Source organism: Equus asinus, chromosome 12 (assembly GCF_041296235.1).
Source record: "Equus asinus isolate D_3611 breed Donkey chromosome 12, EquAss-T2T_v2, whole genome shotgun sequence".
NCBI classification, from domain to species: Eukaryota; Metazoa; Chordata; class Mammalia; order Perissodactyla; family Equidae; genus Equus; species Equus asinus.
Genome location: NC_091801.1, coordinates 72,532,075 through 72,538,074, shown reverse-complemented (window position 1 = coordinate 72,538,074; position 6,000 = coordinate 72,532,075). Strand labels below are relative to the sequence as shown.

Genomic DNA, 6,000 nt, shown 5'->3' with positions numbered 1-6,000 from the left:
GGAGTGTTCTATGTGCTGAAAAAGAGTTTACCAATAGCCAAAGCTTCTGAAGCTCTGGCTCGGCTGATCTTCTATCTGTTCCCCAAACAAGCCAAGCTCCTTCTTGCCTTGGGACCTTTGCATTCACACATCTACTACTCGTCTCCCCAGACATTCACATGGCCGTCTCCTTTCCCCCAAACATCAAGTAAATCTTAGCTCATATATAACTTTCTCAGAAAGGGCATCTATTGCAGCTCAATGTGAAAGTGACTCACCTGTTTCTTTCCAGTCCCTCTGTTTTGTTGTCTCCTTTGGGCATTCTACTACATGGAATCATCTTGCTTATGTACTTGTTTGTTTATTTATCTCTGCCTTCCTCCACTGGGATAAAAATTCAAGGGGAGATGGATGTTTTTCTGTTTTACTTACTGCTGTATTTCCAGCACCTCTAACAGAATAGAAAGTGGAATTAAATATTTGTGGAATGAATGAATGAAAAGGCATCGATTAGGAAGACTCATGGACCAACTTGCCCTTTAGAATACCATTTTGGGTGGAATGCGGTCAGATTGCATCTTTCTGAAGTGTGAAGTTCTAAATTAAGTATGTGAGATAAAAAAACGTACAATGAAAATTCCCTTGAAATGGATTAGAAAGGTACAAGGCCACTTAGAAGACTGACATTCATCCTTTCAGGATAGTAGATCCAGTATCCCTAGTTTTGTTTTGTTTTTTTTAATTCCAGAAAAGGAATTTTTTTGAGCACTTGCCACCCTATTCGGCAATCTAGAAGATTATTCTAGCATATGACTACATTTAGTGGAGTGGTGAGAGAAATAACCTGAACTAGTTAATTTTTTTCCCTTATGAAGAATGAATTTTGCTGAATTTATGTGAGCTTAATGGCCATATGATAAGATGCCACTTCATGGAAGGTGGAAGTGGAAAATCTAAGTATGGAGGCTGCAATACTATTTCAAAATGGCGTTTAATTCCCCCTTGAAATGAAAAGAAAACCTTCTGTCTCTTTCAATCCTATGATAATCAGTTTTGTGTATTTGAAATGTTTCTGCAGCAAACTGAAAATTATCTTCATTGGGTTTGAATCTGCTTTCTTAAACCCAGTCACAGCTTGAATATTACTGTAGAAGATGCCTTGAAATTAAAAAAAAAAACAACATGACCTCCAATGGATCTACTCTTTCTAATGATCTGGCTGATTAGAGCTCCTACTTCGTAAGTCTTCTCGTCCTGCTCCTGCTCACCCCAATAAAATGCACAATTCTTGGAGGCAATGTTAACAAGGGTTAATGAAGATTCAATAATTACCTTATAAAGGTTGAGAAAAGATTAAGTAAACCATTGAAATACCAGTTTCAAATATTGGCCTCCTCTTCTCTTTCATCAACACATAGTCAAATTTGGTCTTTCCTTTTAATCAACTAGGGAAGGGAGACGTCTTTGATCTCCATTGGAACTAATTTGCCAAACACTGTTGTGTAGCTTGGGGTGTGAGACACACTTCTGTGCTAAATGAGGGTTAGTATCTAAAAGACTTTTGAAGATGGTTGAAAACGGTCTATCAGGAACTGCGTGTTTTGTGTTTCCACCGGCATTCTGCCACCACTCTCTCTCTCACCACACAACCCCCAAAACTCCATCTTATTTGTCTGAAATTATACTGGGGAATAAATTGCAGATTATGATAGTTATAATTTGGTTTAACAGTGCAGGTTAATAAATTGAAAAGAGCCTGAATAAACCTTTGGAGATCCAAGTATCAGGCCCATACAGCCATGTACTAACACTCAATCTTTTCATCTTAGCTAGAAAGGATTTATTGCTGCAAATTCTCAGTGATAAATAGGCAGATGTGTTAGATGTCTCAGCGCTTGCTGTCCTGTACAAAGGGCTGATGAACACATTTGGTATGTGGAAATGTATTAATCCAAATACCATAATTTAAATAATGCTTTAAAAATCACAAAGCAGAGGCCAGTCTGGTGGCATAATAGTTAAGTTCACACACTCTGCTTTGGCTGCCTGGGGTTCACAGGTTGGGATCTCAGCTGCAGACCTAAACACTGCTCATCAATCCATGCTGTGGCGGTGTCCTACATACAAAATAGAGGAAGATGGGCACAGATGTTAGCTTAGGACAATCTTCCTCAAGCTAAAAAAGGAAAATTGGCAACAAATCTTAGCTCAGAGCCAATCTTCTTCAGCAAAAGAAAAAAAATCACAAAGCAATTTTGTTCTGCAGGTACATAACACTGGGGGATGCTGAGCCACTCTGTGCCAGGTTGGGTTTGCATGAAGACGAATAGAACAAATAAAGCTAAGGTTCAGCTTTCCAGCCTGGAATCAGGCAGATCTGTAGGGAATTCCAGACTTTCTGTCTTTGAACTTTTTAACTATGGGTAAGTTAACTTTCTACAACCTCATCTTTGTGTATGAAAATTTAGTCTAATAATTGCCCATACTCCATAGGGTTTTGTGAGGATTTAAGGAGCTAGTATAAATAGAGTGCTTAACATAGTAAAAGCTAAGTTTTTATATTTTAGCTATTTAGCTATATTAAGGAGACATCATAAACAAGAAGGTACGATGAAGATGAAGATGAGGAGGAGGAGGAGGATTCTTATTTTACATATCCAGAAACAGAGCGTCAGGAATGCTAAGTGACTTGGCTGAAGTCGCAAAAGCCCTGAAGCCTTGAGTCCAGGTTCCAAGCTCCAAACTTTATCTTGTTTCCAGGCTCCTGGGTCTGGATGAGGGATTGGGGAAAGGTCTGCCTCTGAGGGGGAACCTATCAGTGCCCATAAGAATTTCCACTGCAGAACCTTTGAAAAATGAGTCTGAGGAGAAAGTTTCCAACTCCTTCATTTCCATTTTCGTCCTGGTGGAAAAAAAAAGTGTGTCTTACAAGCTTGACTGCAAGGATTTGACGGGAGGAGCCCCTCGTACTATTTGAGTTACTAATGGGATAGCAAACAGCGCCTGTAATTTACTTTGTACTTTGATAATGTCTTGGCTTGAAGGGTCACACAGGCCTTTCCAAACATTAACTTATTTCCCCTTCCTAATGCTTCTAAGGGGTCAGAGAAGGTTAGCACTTCCTTTGTTTTATAGATGAGAAAACTGAGATCTAAGAAGGTCATGCGCCCTACCAAGGTCATCCCACAAGCCAATGTGTTACCCAATCTGCTGCTCCTGGTTACAGACACTCCTGGAACCCAAATGAGGAAGTTTTTCTTTTTTTAAAAAAAAATTCTTTTTTTTTTTTTTAAAGATTGGCACCTGGGCTAACAACTGTTGCCAATCTTTTTTTTTTTTTTTCTGCTTTATCTTCCCAAACCCAACCTGTACACAGTTGTATATCTTAGTTGCAGGTCCTTCTAGTTGTAGGGTGTGGGACGCCACCTCAACGTGGCCTGATGAGTGGTGCCATGTCCGCGCCCAGGATCCAAGCCCTGGGCCCCCGCAGCGGAGTGCACGAACTTAACCACTCGGCCACGGAGCCGGCCCCTCCAGGATGTTTTTCATGCTGACCTGGAGCTCCCAGTAAGTTTCATTTGTGTTCTTTTCCTATACATCTCAGGCAATGTCTTGAACAAACAAGGGTATATTGCGTCTTGGCTTCTTCAGGACTTTGGGGCAAAAAGAGGTGAATGAAGAAAAGCACGTCCAAGTGCAAAATGCATTAGTAGCAAGCAAATATTACTTATCACTTGAAGAGGGAGTGGGGGAGGTTGATTTATTTGTTTTAAAGGTTAACTGGAACAATGGAGGAAAAATGTACAACAGGTGAACCAGATTTCAGCTCCTCATCTGAATACGGGGAACAGTTAGATTCACTCAGTTGGGAACCAACATTTACTGAGCTCTAGGTACTAGTACAGAAGCTTTCTCTTATGTGATCTCATTTAATCATCACAACAACCCCGGTTTCTGTGCAATAGTGTGCTCATTTTTGCGATACAGGAGGCGGAAAGGCTGAATAGATCACTTTGTCTTTCACATCCTTATTCAAAAGTCACCTTCTCAGGGAGTCCTTCTTTTCCAGGCCAACTTATCTAAAACTGTGGCCTCCTTTACTCTCCTGTCCCTTTCTCTGCTTGCCAATTAATTAATAATCAGTTCATTATCTTTTTCATTCTTTATCTCCTTCTATTAGAATGGCATCTCAGTGATGGCAGGAAGCTTAGTCTCATTTGCTCACTGCTGCATCCGTAGTATTTAGAAGGGGATGCCCAGTACATAATAAGGCTCAACAAATAACTATTGAATTAAAGAGTGATTGCATTCATGTTCTCATGACAGCTCATACCTCTCTTGGTAGCACAGTTATATTTGCAATTTTACATTTGTTTTCAATCCCAACTCTTTTTCTCCATCTGGACTTTCATTCACTTAGTTTATACATTATGGGTTCCAATTTGGGTTAGTTCCTGTTAATTGTTCTCTCCACCTCCACGTTTGTTTTCCCTAACACAAGATTGAAAATAGGGCTCAAAGATAACTATTGAATTAGTGAATGAATGCATTCATGCTCATATGTATCTGTATATCCTTACATATGTAAGCATTTGTATTTCTATACATATATATACACACTTACATATGTACAGAATGCTTACATTTCAGTTGGGAGGATGCAGACAATAAACAAGTGTATATGTAAATATATACTTACAAATATGCACTCATTAATATTACAAGTATATACTCAGTGTGAATGTACTTATTTGTTTGTTGTACGCATCTTCCCAACTAGAATCTAAGTGCCATGAGAACGGGGGTTCTGCTGTCTTAGTTCACTGCTGTATCTCCCACACCGGAAACAATGTCTAGAACATAATAGGCTCTGAATATTTATTTGCTGAATAAGTGAAGAGGAAAAGGCTGGAAGGAAGCAAGGTCAAACATTTATACCCATCACACCATACATTTTTACATCCACATTATATAGGAAACACCATTATCTTTCTCTGAGGTTTTTAAAATTTATTCAATACATATGCATTGCATGCCCAAGTCCCTCATCCTGGAGGAAGGAAAGGAGAAGCAGACGTACAAATGAATAAGATTATGTCAGATAGCCTTAAGTCTATAGAATGTTATTTTTCCTTTCTCCACCTCTTACTCCCCATTTTGGTGTGACAAAAATGGACTGGAACTAAGTACCAGCTGAAATGGCAATAGCCTCTACCCTAGGACAGTTTCCTCTACTCTCAAGCAGCCTATGGGCCTCTCAAACTCGTCTTATCTGATCAGCCTCCGTGGCATCTGAGTCCGAGATCGCTGTCAGAGGACTTTGTTCTTATTGCATCATAGTTACTTTCATAAATGCCTATCCAGTTTATTAGCCCATGAGCTTTCCCTAACTCTTAGCACACACTTGGCATGACATAGATATTTACCACATTCTTTGAAAGAAATGAAGCCTTGATGATTTTGTTTTCGATTTTTTTTTTTTTTTTTTTTTTTTGCCATTGTAGATAGGAGCCAGTAGAAGGCTCTTTTCCAGGATGATGCATTGTCCAAAACAATGCGTAATTGCAGAGAGGAATGGAACAAAAATCCATAAAAAACAAACATAAGAACTCCTAACACACAGCAGTCTGAAGCCAGCCAGTGTAAGGCAAATAAACTACATATGTTGACCTGTGTTGACCCTGAAGTTGGTATAATTGATGGTGGTAATGAGCATGTTCACACAACAAGGCAAGATTCAATTTACTTGATGGAGTCTATGTCATAGGCTAGGAAGTATGCAAGATCTATTCGGGAAAAAGCACACCCAATAAGAAAATACATCTATAGCACGTAAGAGGCTGAATACAAAGTTATTGCTAAGATTTGGCCCCATGGAATCACTTTCCAGCAAACTGGGGTTTTTACTGTAAATTTGAAAACTTGCCAATTACTCAAATTTCTAAGTGCCTACTAGAATTCTTTAAAAACTGAGAATCTTTTTGTCTCAATTTTAGTACTATTTATGAGAATTTATTGAGT

At 39.1% G+C, this 6,000-nt stretch overlaps 1 long non-coding RNA gene across 3 annotated transcripts in view; it reads left to right on the top strand.

Annotated features, from left to right (window-relative positions):
* The first annotated feature begins 3,341 nt into the window (after window positions 1-3,341).
* LOC123290356 (uncharacterized) overlaps window positions 3,342-6,000 on the top strand; it is a 54,375-nt gene continuing 51,716 nt past the window's right edge. For all 3 annotated transcript variants that reach the window (XR_011493368.1, XR_006534814.2, XR_011493367.1), the window contains exon 1: window positions 3,342-3,546. This is a non-coding gene — a long non-coding RNA (uncharacterized lncRNA). The remainder of the gene's footprint in view (window positions 3,547-6,000) is intronic.